Raw genomic sequence first — 12,917 nt, 5'->3', positions numbered from 1 at the left:
TAGGTCAAACGACCTTTCCCTGGGAAAGCAGCCGAAGTGGTGCTGCACATCGCCGCCGTACCGCAGCCGAGCTCCCCTGCCGCCGCGCTCCCCGCTTCCGCTGCGCCAGGCTCCGGCTCCCGGGCTCAGCGCCCGCCCAGCACCGAGCCTGGCACCACAGCTGAAATTCTGCTGCCAGCAAAGCCCCCGGCGCTGTAGGCTCAGCCTCTTTTCTGCACGAAACAAAACGGGATGAACACATCATGCCTAACCTCGGGTTAGTATCTGCAGGGGGCAGCGGGTGAGGTGGGATGAGGCTGGGCTGCAGCATGCGGGGCTGCTGCGGGCTCCCACTGCCTGGCGCTGGCGGGGGGAGGCAAAGGCAGAGGTGCCAGGGGCTACAGGAGAGAGGGTCGGGGATGCTACAGTGAGAAAAGGCCATGCCAGACTACCCAGAGAAACCCACCGAGCCCGTTGGAGAAAGGCTGTGCTGCATGTCTAGCCCAAAACCCACCGAGAGCACACTGCCGAGATCGGCCGGGCATTGCCTTTGCAGGGGACGACTGCCTTTGCCATGACAGCGAGCTGCAGCTCAGACTTCCAGTGAAGTTAGAGGCATAACTCCCTTTAGAGTCATACCAGCTCCCCAGCTGCTGTAACAGAATTGATTTTTTATTTTTTTTTTTGTAATTGAAATACATATTTTGTCTTTACAGGAAAAAAAAAGATAGGGAGAAAAAAAATATTAGATTATATACCTGAGGCTTATTGCACAAAGCCAAAGTACCTGCCATACACACACTTCAGTCTTACACAGTGATCTAGAAAACAAAAGGGGAAGGAAAAAACATCCTGTGTCTGGTATGACGATGCGAAGCTAGGTTGCTATAAGAACGCCGAGTGAGAATGGGAGACGTGCTCTGCCTCAGCGGGGACCTCTGAAGCTTCACTTATAAATATCAGTCGCTCAGCGGCGTCAAACCGCCAAACAACTCATTTGACAGGACCACCAGCCCAGCCGAGTAACTTGTTAAATTTTCATCAAGACTCACTCAACAGGAAACCTCAGGGTTTGATCTATCCAAGCTTGAACCACAGAAACTTCGCACCAGCAGCTCCATTCACACCTGTTGGCCAAAAGAGCAGTTCAGAATCGCCTTGCTGGGAGGGCTGTTCGTGCCCTGCCTGGGGGTGCGGGTGGTCCTTCATCTCACCCCTCCAGGTGCTGCTCTGCCTGCGCCTCGCCTCTGCTAGAGGGGAGAACGGGAGCCTAACAACTCCTGCAGGGCACAGGGCAACCAAATAACGTTTTTCTTTATAGAGCTACAGCAAGATGTATATAATTAGGGTTTTTTTTAATCATCACTGATGGTTTTCAAAGAATCCAAATTTACAGCAAAATGCTAGCTTCAGATTTTAACACAGAACTTTGACAAAAACATGGGCTGTTTTGGTGTATGAAAATACGCTATGGAAAAAAAAAAAAAGAGAAGCATTTTCTAGAGTTGGATTACTCTTCTTGCCTATCAAGATTTACTGATCCTGGTGGAAATGCTGATCCTTCTTGCTGTACTGCAGTTGACGAACAGGGATTTTCCAAAGCAGAAAAACGTCCCCTCCCATCCTCACCCAAATGTGCACAGAACCGCAGAGAAGGAATTGCAGGGCTTAAGTGCAGAGGATTTCCATTGCATGGCCGGCATGGTCTGGATGCCTGCATTCATCCATTACTGGCACACATCCGTACTTCAAGATCTGCAATGTACCCATCCTCAGGGAAAGAAAAAAAATCACTGTGATACAGAAATCATGACACCTTTCTAGGAAAGGGAAGCTGATGGAGACAGAGGTAGGGGCTACATCTGTATAAAGAATGAGGCATTAAGTACCCACTGCTTTCTCTGCGTGGAGTTACAAAGCTGATTACCTCCAAAGACAAGGGACTAAGCAGGCTGATCATGATCACGCTGCTGGACCATGAAAATCCGCCGGGCATTCGGGCTGTAAGATCTGACAGTCCCTTCGGAGCAAGTCCCACCTCCTCCCCATGGTGAGATGGGCGTCTTACCAGATGGGTCATCTCTTCCATGCTTCCTCAGTTTAAAAAGTAGGAAGTATATTCAGAATAAACGGGTCGGGCAGGAACAACTTGCTATTAGTATACACCAGTTTATTCTAAATTAAGGAGGAGGGGTGCAGGTTTTAGATACCGAAGGTATGAGGAGCAATAGCACCAAGAGGCGCCATCGTTCAAAACAGAATAAGTAGACACATTCAAAGATAATAGCGATGCCTATTACACTTCAAGTTACGTCTCAGGGAAATCTAGCTCACTCTTCACTGGGCACACAGACTTGACTTTTAGCTACTTGCAGCAATGAGGGAACTGTCCTGAATACACCTGAGCCACTTATGGTTCTCTACTGCCACACGGAGCATCTGTGCCTTGGCGTGAAAAATGCATGCAGACTGGAGTGTGAGACCAGTCAGTAGAATTTATTTCAATGACAGAAAGAATCAGAAAGCAGACATATAGATCCATTCCCCAGAAATAAGAAGCCAAATGCCGCTTAAGACTGAGTCCAATGGTGGGCGCCAATTCTATCCCCTGCATCTAGTCCAGTGGGATGCAGGCAGGTCTTTCTGATTTGATCACAGCGTACACGTAAAGTTCAAAGAAAAAACCCACCCAAACACTCCCTTCGCCAGAAAGGACATGATCCTTCTGACTACAGCTTCAAGATGTGTTTTAATGAGCATTAAAAAACCCAAGTATGAATGAGTGCTTTTGTACAGCTTATGGAAAGAAGGTTCTGGCTAACTGAAACAAAATCTTCCACTGTCTTCCTGTTCCCCATATCACAGCCTGTTTGTCAGCAGCAACAACGCGTGACAAGTCACACGGGGCTCTGCTGAGCCCTCTGACAGGGAACGGCTGATGAAGTGGTAAGATGGAAAAAAGGGCCATCCGCATCCCTGCACAAAGCCAGGCTCTGGGAGTCAGCAACGCCCACCTTGGTCCACCCATCCCCATGAAGCGTCTCCCACCGCCGTCACCAGACCCCGCAGTGAGAGGTATGAGCAAAGGAGAGCTGGTTGTGCACAGGCTCCTTCTTGGGGCAGGGCTGGGGTCTGTCCCACCGCCCTGCTCGGCGGCGACGGGCTGAGCGAGCGCACGCGGGCACGATATCTGCTGATATCGATCCGTCACATCGTGCCCAAAGAGCCGGCCAGGCCACAGGCAGCCAGCCATGCCTCAACAGAGTCGTATCGCCTCACTGTCCTTAGCATCCCCCCCTTTCTCCCTGCCCTCACCTGAGGATGAGATCATCTGGGACCTGCGGTCTCCCTCCGCGCCATTCTCTTCTTAGACCCGGCCCGTGGCAGGAGAGCGCCAGGAGAGCTTGTGGCTCTGCGCCTACAAAACAAAGATGGGCAAGAAAGAATAATTAGCAGATATCATCTCCATCTCACTCCTCCTTTATTCACCACTGCCTTCAAAGACATCCCCTTCCTCCCCGAAAACAAACCCCTCGCTGAAGCAGCAGGACAGACACAGCGCCCTGGGTGTGTTTACAACTTGACAAAACATATTAAGCACCAGCATCTAATTTATCATTCTCAGGATTCAGCACTTATGTCTACCAGAATTTCTTTCGAGATCTGACACACCAAAAGAGGAACCCAGCAGAGAGTATGCTGAGAGGCTATCCTCCTAGCCATAAAGGATTAGGACACTTAAATAAAAGCTGAAAATTCTGCATGAACTGATGATAGGAACAGATCGTTAGTATTAAAATGCAAATACACAGAGGATATTCCATCCTCCTACACCAACAGTGTTCTGATCAGCCAGTTCAAGTAAATCCAGCCCAGTATTTATGTATTGAACCTGAAGAGAAACACACACTAAGGGCAGAATTACAGTTTGGATTATGACAATGATGCTGCCATTAGCCTCCAACCAAGCATCACTGATCCAGGAAATTAAAAGATTAGATAAAAAGAAATCCAACTACGTTGAAATAAGAAACATATAGTTAAGGAGTTCAAATAGCCTTAATGTTTCTGTATGGTGAGGACAGATGGTGACTAAGGCATCCGAGTGTTTGTATTCCTACAAGCTTTTTAAAAGCTGATTCCACCTTCCTGTGTTCATCGAATGAGTAATCACTAGCATTCATTCATTTTATCAGGCTTTTCTATTTATTTATTTATTATTATTTCCCTTTTCTCCCCTTCAGGAAGCTCCCGTTTCAGAACGACCCTGGGAAGAGGAACACTAGCTGGGGCTCCCGGGAAGAGCACAGTGCCAAACAGCGGAGTGCTGTTTTAAGGGCAGAGCTACTGCAAGAAGCATAAGGCAACCAGCGGTCACCAGTCCTCTAAAGAGGCTTGTGCTTATTCTGCATGACCAGAGCCTCACAAAGCAGCCCCTTCCGCTCCCAGGTTAGGCTGTTAGAAGAATTGGGTTAGGGCTTTTTATATATATATTTATTTTTTTTTAAATGAAGAACATATCAAAAAACAGCACAAAAAAATCCTACTTCGAGTCCTGCCAGCACCGAACTTCTGGTGTTGGCTGTGGCTGCCCCTCATTCCCACCAGCAGGCAAGGTTTCAGTGGTACAGGGGACATTTCAAGCAGCAACACGCAAGCTGCTCAACCATTAAGCCATTTAACCTTTAAAGACTAAAACTAAGTGACACAGTTAATCCACCAGTGAAAGTCTGTGTCTGCCCTGTCCCCCCCTAAGAGAGGTGTTTCAGCCACTGCAGAAGACTGATAATAGCTTGCACTATCTCTGGTATCAGAGTAGACCTATTCAAGAATTTTTAGCCTGGCTGTATTCTATATGTAACGTTAAATACAGCCATTGCTAGTAACTTGTCTTAATTATTTGCTGATTTCTTCATTTACACGCAGGCAGATTTAAATTATTTTTAATTATATGGAAAGTTGCAAGCATCTGGGTTTTTTTTTCCCATTAAGATCATTCAGGAGTCAGTAAAATCCGCAAGCACTTAATTCTTTAAATGACAGTTTTTAATTCATTTGAACTCAGGCTAATTAAAAGATTTGCAGATTGCAACAGTCTAGTCTGTTTTCAAAAGGCAAGCCTTTACATCCACAGCAAATACGCTCTATTTCCCATTCCGGATTAAAGATTCAGCCCCTACTTCAAGTGCAAAAACCTCTTCAGCCTCCAGAGGGAATTAGGGCTGGCAGGAGGCAGCGGCAGTGCTCCCCAGCCTCGGGCGCCACGCTACAAACCGTCTCGCCACAGTTCGCAAGCCCGCTGCTCCTGCTTGCAGGAAATCTGGGCACTGGAGGCAGGAACAAGAGCTTCAGCCGGAGCCTTTGGTGGTAACAGCCTGAGCTCAAGCCCCCTTGCCTACCAGCGTGGCACCCCCACGGGAGATCCGTTATTGCGTACATAAGTGCCCGTTATATACAGCCGCTTATCCACCCAGGCTCTGCCCCAGAGCGTGCCTAGGTGCAGCAAAGCACCTTTGCAGCCAGTGCACACTCCACCGAGCTGCTTACTCCCTCCATGCTCATCGGAGGAGGTCTCCTCTGCCCCGACGGGAGGCTTTGGGCAGCCCCCCACTGCAGGCAGGCGTGCACAGGATTGATGTGCAGGTGAGCTCCCAGAGCCAGATTTAGTGCCAGTTGCTTCCTCACTACATTTTAAGGCAGAATCACTCTGCAGCCGGGCACCCAGACAACGGACAAAGCCTTTTCTTCACCTCCACAGCCAGGGCTCGGCAGCCAGCAGGACAAGCCCGCAGGGATTTCAGGAAGAGCCCGTACATACCCGCTTACCTGTTCGTGCAGCGCTGTGTGAAGGGGGAAACCATCGCCCAGCTCTGATGGCCCCTGCAACAAACCAAGGGAACTGTGTTGGCCGGGTACCTGTAGAAACACCGGCTTTAACCGATAACTTCCAAAAGGAAAGATCAAAGATTTTACTTATTTTGTAACCAACGAAACCACAGCTGTGGTTACGCTGCAGATCTCACCCCACCCACAGGTACTTTAGCCCTCACTGATGGATCCCAACGATGTTTGATAAAGGGAAAGCTGCTCCGGTGGTGGAGCGACAGGTCAGGAGCTGGCTAGAAGCTGAACGCTGAAGCCAACGCGGGCAGAAATTGTTTTTTTCTTATTCTGTGCCCCAGAGGGTGGGCCAGCTAGCACCACCAGGACATGCAAGCCAGCATCACGACATGCCCTTTCCACCCTAGTGAAGCAACCTGCCAGGGACGTGGCAGAGCCCCCATCACTGGGGGGGGTTGGGTTCCCATCGGATAACGTGCCAGATAGTCTCATCTAGGCTCCCTTTCCCAGAAGAAGTTGGATCAGATGATCTTTCAAGGTCCCTTCCAACCTGGGCTGTTCTAGGATCACTAGGGACATGGAGACGAGGAAGCCAAGGTCCCTTTTGCGTAGGGCAAAACAAGGGCTTAAGGAGGGCAAAGGACCCCATCCCACAGCACATGCACTTTGCTGCTCTCAGTACGTGCTGCTTTAAACGCATGAAAGTCACCAAGTCCTTGACTGGCATCGACAAAGTTGGGGTTTCAGCATGACACCTTCACACAGCTGCTGGCAATGAGCTGCCTTCATATACAAATATAGTTAATGTATACAGCGATTGTTGGCTTGATTTCCCCATTTAGAGCGCATAGCCATAGTAACCAGCCCCTGCCACTGTCTGCCTTCTCTTCTGAAGTCAATTTATGCATGGCTCTGTGAAGAGGAGTTTACATTTCTCCCAGTTAGAAGAGTAGGTGTGGGAGACCTGGCTCCGTGGTTCTGTGACATGCTGCAGAAATGACATGGAGTGACCTTGGCTATTGTTCTGTAAGTGGTTTTCCAGCATGTCACATGCATCTGTTACCCACTTATCGACCTACTTGAGTCTATATAAACCAGCCAATATTCTCTTTGCTAAACAGCGGTATTAAAAATGCAACATCAGCGTGCAGTAATATCTGCAAACAAATTTCCCAGTCAAGGTATTAATAGTCTTAAGGTGCTGGAAAACCATTTTTGCTGAGTTTGTGGGGTTTCTCAGCAAAATAGGTTTGTGGCTAGCATTCACATTAGCATTTTTCCTGCCTAAAGGCAGGAAATCAGATCTTGAATCTGAGGACGTTTAGCTTTTAATGTTCTAAAGATACAAGCATGCCAGAGCCTCTAACACAAGATAACAAAATCCAGTTTCACTTGCCTAGCTCAGCCTTTGTAAGTGTTGCTAACCGAGTGCTGCACTCAGGTCCCAGATCTGATCCAAGCTTTATCCCCTTCTAAATGGGTAAAAATAAACACATCCTTTCTTACCCTTTATGGAGACAAAAACCCCAGAGAAAGAAGTACATATGTACCGTAAAGAACCGAGCCAAGCAGCAAAGATTACCCCAAAAGGACACGCCGCAAATGCTACTTTAGTTGTGGGGCTCTTTATAGTAAATAGTGGTGTTTATATATAAAATTAATGATTCAGATGGTGTCTTAGACTGCAGACCTGTTCCTGGAAGAAGGAAAAAATCCCACCTCCTTCCCCAGAAAGCGCTGAAGATTTTAGAGAGACTTTTGCAAAGAGGAATAATAAGGAGAGACTAAGAAAAAGCTCAAAGCTATTGTGCTATTTGTAGTTGTTACGCAATTGCTTGTGTAATACACAAAACGCCTTACTGAATGGAGCTGGCCACGTACATGAACTGTGGAAAGCTACTTTAGACAGCAGTGAAACAGGTTTTGACCTAAATTGCCGAGTTTAACTTTACCTTGGGCTAAGCACAAGTACAGAAGCCAGCAGAGCCCAGCTGGCATCTGTAACCCACTGAATCCCGCAGCTCACCCCCGAGTTGTGAGGCACCACTGTAACTACCCAACAAAAAATGACCGGTTTGTGTCAGTGGATGAACGGTCTTTGTTTAATATTTCAGTCCGGCAGAGTTCTCATCCGAGCACACGTCCTTGTTGGACTTGCCTGGGACTGACAGTGTTTAATGAGCCTGGGAGAAATCCAGGAAAACGTTATCACTGAACAACAGACAGAGACTAATGCCAGGCTTCAGCTACTCGATTTAAAAATTTTATCACACTTCAACACTGCAATGAATGGAAAATACTTCCCAAAGATTAGCACCACTCCTCCTATCTCTCCTCTAATCACTTTCTACCTTAAGTTCTGGGAAACAGAAGAGTTTTGGGGAGGTGACAGTGGAGGGGACACTGCGGTTTCTGTTGTGCCAGCCATCCCACGCCGCTTTGCCCGTGGGGCAAAAACCGCTCCCATGGCCCGACTGTGCATGGCTGGTGTGACAGCTTAAATCGCACACGCGGCGCTAACACCGCACATGCCATGGGAGCCTTCTCATGGAATGTAAACACCGACTTTTCAAACACTTACCCTCCAACCTGAGACTTACTGATATAAACCATCAGTTTGCCCTCAACAGGACATTAGGGAAAGACGGAGGAGACTTAAAGTGCCACCCCCCATCAAACAGAGAAGCCACCTCCTGGAGAGCTGTACCTCAGGACTTGCACTCACCCGGGCTTGGCCAGGGGGCTTTTCACCCTCCAGCAACAGTTGTCTGCATCCTCCTTGTGCACAGACTTGGTAGGATAATAAACTGGCTCTGCAGTGTAGGTCTAGCTGCCATCCCTTCTTCTCACCAGCTTATGAATAAACATAAACAGTATCATCAGGCCTCGAGTAGTTAGATTTATCATAAACAAGGCTCGGGACTAGGAGGGAAAGGGGGAAGGAAAAAAAGTGTCATTTGAGTACTCCGGGCTTCAGAAATAGAACTCAAATTGGAGGCTGCGCGACCTCGCTTCAGCACCTGCGTGCGTAAGCGCTCCGCTTCCAGCGATGCGATTAGATGCTATTTTTCCCCTGGGGGCTCTGCCTCCTTCTGCATAAGAGACAGGCCTGCGTGGGGAGGAAGGCAGTCAGGCGGCGAAGGAGACGCTGCTGTCTGCATGTCCCCTTCCACTCTCCTGCAGAAGCTGCCTGCTGTATGAGTCAGAAGTGGGAAAAGTTGATTTTAAGATTCAAGTAACCGCTTGCTGCATTAGTATGTCGGGAGGCTTCAGGCTTCACCACAAAGTACCTGCATGATGGCAAGCCAGAGGTTTACACCAAGTTTTAGACAGACAGCCGCCGTATCTGGCTTTGTTTTCTGTGCAGCTAGGTTGAAACCCCCCGGTTTGCGTGGAAGCGCGTGGAAGTCCTGTGTGCCAGGGCTGCAGCCTAAGCCACCAAGAGCCGTTCTTTGGAGCTACAGAAAGTCTATCTGTGCATGCTTGTATGAAGCATCATGGACTAAGAAATGGAGGCTTTCAAATTTTCACGTAAGGAGTCCCAAATTAGCAGTTTACACCAATTTTTGGCATCTGGATTCTCTGTCAGCAACATGAAGGTAATCATTATGTAGGTTCCGTAACGGCGAGTACCATACAGGAATGAATGGGAAAGGCTATACGTTAGATATTTTATCTCTACCTGTTCAATTACACACAGGCAAAGGCTCTTCACACATACACAAGTGTTCGAGCACAGTCTCAGCAGCAGCGTGTGATGGAGCAGTTGAAGCTGCAGCTGTGTTCTGCTCACGCCAGGAGAGGCAGGAGCAGCCTCTGGCACCGCATGGAGTCCGGGAGCCTGCAAACCTCGCCAGGGGAGCGCAGTCACCTTGGAGGGTCGCACGCATCAAGCCAGCCCAAAGATCGCATGCCCTGAGCACACCACGCCTCAAAATACACAGCACTTCAGCCACGGACCTTAAACAGGTGAAGGAGTGACAACAGCCTCACGTGCAGAGAGGATGCTGCTCCCCAGCACACTAACAGCCCCCCACACGCCCGATAAAAATGACTTCTGCTCTTGCAGAACACAAGCAAGGCATAAAGGCATTGCCTTAGTCTTTGCAGAACACAAGCAAGGCAACAGCACAAAACCGTGAAGCAAACCGTTAAACCGACACCAAAAGAACACAATAGCTCTCCAAGATTTCCTGCTGCCTTAGAAAGCCACAATAAAGTTGTATTGATTCATCTCATCCTGAATATAAGAAAATTAAAAGGCTTCTTTTAAAACCAGATTCACTTCCAATTGCTCAATACACGATAAAAATAAACCAAAGACATTTTTCTAAGCTTTATCCTTAAAAGATAAAAAGAGAAACAATTAAGGCACTTGATACAACACACAAGCAAGCAGAAATGGCTTCTGACTGTGGCCCCTACCCTCCAACCAAGATTAAACAAAATATATTGCAACTGAGCAGCACTGGATTTCTTCCCCGGGGCTTATCAGAAGCCTCTGGATTTTTAAATTACAATAGCCTTGTATTTCCTTCAAAGGTTACAGGACATTCTGGCTGTACTGTAAAACACAACTGAAATGCAACACTGGAGTATCAATATAAGCAAATAATACAGCCAGACAGGTCGTTCTGAAGTACCACTGAGCCAAAACAACAGCTGCTTACTTACAAAATTAGTTTTTAATAACTTAATACAGTGCAAAACCCTAAAACATATCGTTAGCTCAGTTACTCTGAAGAAAAATGTAACTAATACATCATTTGCTCTCTCACGTAAAGGCTTAGCTATGTATGGGTAAACCAAGGGCTACCCATCCTGCTGTGTGGGAGATCCCAGCAGCAGGAGGGGGATCTTCTCGTTATCTCTGTTTGTTCTCCACGCAGAGATAACCTTTTCAAAGATGTACTTTGGCCCAAAGGAACAGGATCCCACAGAATTTAATCAGCGCGTATTAACTGACAACCCACAGGCTGGACTTGGAACCGACTCTGTATCACGAGCCAACCACATCTAAAGAAAATTGCAGTCGATTATTATACTACGGTAGCTGAGCCAAGGAAATCTGGGACTTTTCCACGCCTATCAATGCCTTTAGGATCTTGTGACACAGTCTCCTTTCCCTGCACTCTGCCCCCATTCTTTATTCCCAAAGCACGACCAGTGCTGGGCGTAACTCACAGAAAAACCCCAACGCAAGGGCAGCGGCTCTCCCCCTAGGTTCCCACGCTGCAAGGAGAAATACGTAAGCACCTTCACCGCATTTCTCAAGCACTGAAGAGTTTTGATCCAGAGCTTTAGAGGGGAAAGACACTTTAAAGCCCTGCAAGCAAGCAGTGCTTCCGAAGCCCATGTAAGCCACGAGAGCCTCAGTGCCCGCTGCCGAGTAACGCTGCCCTTGGGTTCGTTGCTGGTTTCCTTAAGGGCCCCAGCGGCTTCCGTCACACGCAGCACACAGTACGCTGTCTTCAGGCCTGGGATTGCGTACTGGCTCAAGAGATACTTCAGATCATTCCCAAATATGCTTCAAGGTGCTTTCTACCTTCACGCCTGCCCCCATATGCTACATAAAGTCTTTCCTCAGGTTGTACAAAGGCTCAGCTGTTAGCCTAACAGCTTTGGATTCAGCTTCACAAGCGTAACGCTACGTGTGTTCGCTACAACGAGGTTGAACACTTCCCAATTGCCATTAATTGCTTCCCAATTGCTTGCTTGCCTAGACCATGGCCAGTTTTGTCCCTGCAGTCCCGTTTCCCAGGTTAGGTCACAGTGGCACAGCAAGGAGGTCACAGCGGTCACAGCCGGCACAGCTGGCATGGCAAGGAGGTCACAGCGGCACGGCAAGGCTACACCTCCGTGGTAGGCAGACCCCATTCCTTCCCTCCCAGCCCGGTGCCTTACCCCAACACTGTCTGTCCCATTTGCTTCCCCAGTCAACGCTGACAATATGTAAGGCTAAAGGAGAAAACTGCTGCCCCACTAGCGTTGTTACTAGTTTTGTTTTGCCTTTTTAGTGGTTTCTCCACAAACCTCCCATTTAGAAGGGAAGATACGGGCAGAGGGAAGAATGCAGCGCGCAGTGATGCTCTTACACATTCTCCTGAAATTATAGTGGGGCAAATGCCACAGAAGTTTTAACAGAAATATACCAGTAGACTTGTGTATTTCCAAAGACACCCTTAGTAAAAAAAAATATAAAAATAAATGAATAGTTATGAGCAAAGTGGCTACAATGTTTCCAACACAGAACCCAACAACAGGTCAGGAAGACAGGCTGTAAACACATCGATGGCAGCAACATAGCGCATAAGGGCTCCCGTGACTCCCCAGCTCCCATTTTCAGACAAAAGCTGATGGTCATAAAAACCCCAAAACCTCAACCAACCAAAGCAAACACAACCCAGAACAACCCCCACCTTCCAGGCTCCAACTTGCTTTTACAGTTCGGTCAGAAAGCCAGGCAGGCGCAAGGGGAGGCAGGGAGAGCTTCCAATCCCGTACACAAGACACTACTGCCAAGCACCAAACGCGCTGGCTGCTCTTACTAATTCCCCTTTACAGGAATCACCCATAAGACCCAGATGTTCCAGCTGACCACAGCTCCTCACCCAGGACCACCAGTTAACTCCCGGTCAAACAGGACCAGGACAGAAGGGGCACAAGCTCGTTCCTTGGCAAGGGTTTGACATCCTGCAACTGTTTGCACCTGCCAGCCTGAGGTTCTCAGAGAGGCTGGACATAAACATGAGGATCATGCTACCTTGTTATTTCTGTTCCAAAAGGGACATCCTAATTTTCCCAGCAGTGAGCAGAACCACCCAGACTGCTGTTCCAGCAGCGGGGAAGCATCTTGCCCTGCTTGCCAGGCACGGTCCAGGACTACCAGGATATTTACATCAACAGCTACACAGTTTTCAGTGCGGCATAATTCAGCCTAACTAGTTATACCTCACTTCCATGTACTGCTAGAAAAGAAGCCAATGTAGATCGGACTAGGGTAGAGGGAGATGAACGTGTCACTGGGGATATAAAGCTAGCAGGCTGCAGGCTGTTCCCAGTCTGATCACGCTGCAGAAGGGAAGCTGGTGAGAAGG

At 48.3% G+C, this 12,917-nt stretch overlaps 1 protein-coding gene across 2 annotated transcripts in view; it reads right to left on the bottom strand.

The window, feature by feature from the left end:
* The window catches only part of MYH15 (myosin heavy chain 15), a 69,069-nt gene that overhangs the window by 54,059 nt on the left and 2,093 nt on the right, over positions 1–12,917 (bottom strand). For both annotated transcript variants that reach the window (XM_055701392.1, XM_005440526.4), the window contains exons 2-3: positions 5,806–5,859; positions 3,295–3,397 (exon numbers count right to left, since the gene is read on the bottom strand). The gene's annotated coding sequence lies outside the window, so the exon portion shown is untranslated. The remainder of the gene's footprint in view (positions 1–3,294; positions 3,398–5,805; positions 5,860–12,917) is intronic.

This window comes from Falco cherrug, chromosome 2 (assembly GCF_023634085.1).
Source record: "Falco cherrug isolate bFalChe1 chromosome 2, bFalChe1.pri, whole genome shotgun sequence".
Classification (NCBI taxonomy): domain Eukaryota; kingdom Metazoa; phylum Chordata; class Aves; order Falconiformes; family Falconidae; genus Falco; species Falco cherrug.
The sequence above is the reverse complement of the archived record's forward strand: the minus strand, read 5'-3'. Positions and strand labels throughout refer to the sequence as shown.